Consider the following 377-nt stretch of genomic DNA (forward strand, 5'->3'; position numbering starts at 1 on the left):
ATGGACAACTATGGGAAGCAGATCCACGAGTGGAAGAAGAAGTGGAAAATCAATACGGTTCGATTTAATTTATTAAACAATTTTTTAATTTATTGAACTATTTCCTTTTTTTATTATAAAAAGGTCCCAAAGTCGATGAACGACACGGTCTGGAAGGAGTTGTGTGCGCATTAGGATAAGGAAGAGACGAAAGAAACTTCTTCAACCAATTCCACCAACCGAAGGAGCGACCGTAAAGGGAAGGGCATCTACAAGCATAACTTGGGTGCTCAATCTATTGCCACTCTGGGAGATCGCATGGAAAGTTCAACCGCTTTTTCTTCAATTATTCGAGTTTCAGAATTTAAATTTATTGTGCATTTCTTCTAATTTCTAAT

This window comes from Brassica oleracea, chromosome C6, assembly GCF_000695525.1.
Source record: "Brassica oleracea var. oleracea cultivar TO1000 chromosome C6, BOL, whole genome shotgun sequence".
Lineage (NCBI taxonomy): Eukaryota > Viridiplantae > Streptophyta > Magnoliopsida > Brassicales > Brassicaceae > Brassica > Brassica oleracea.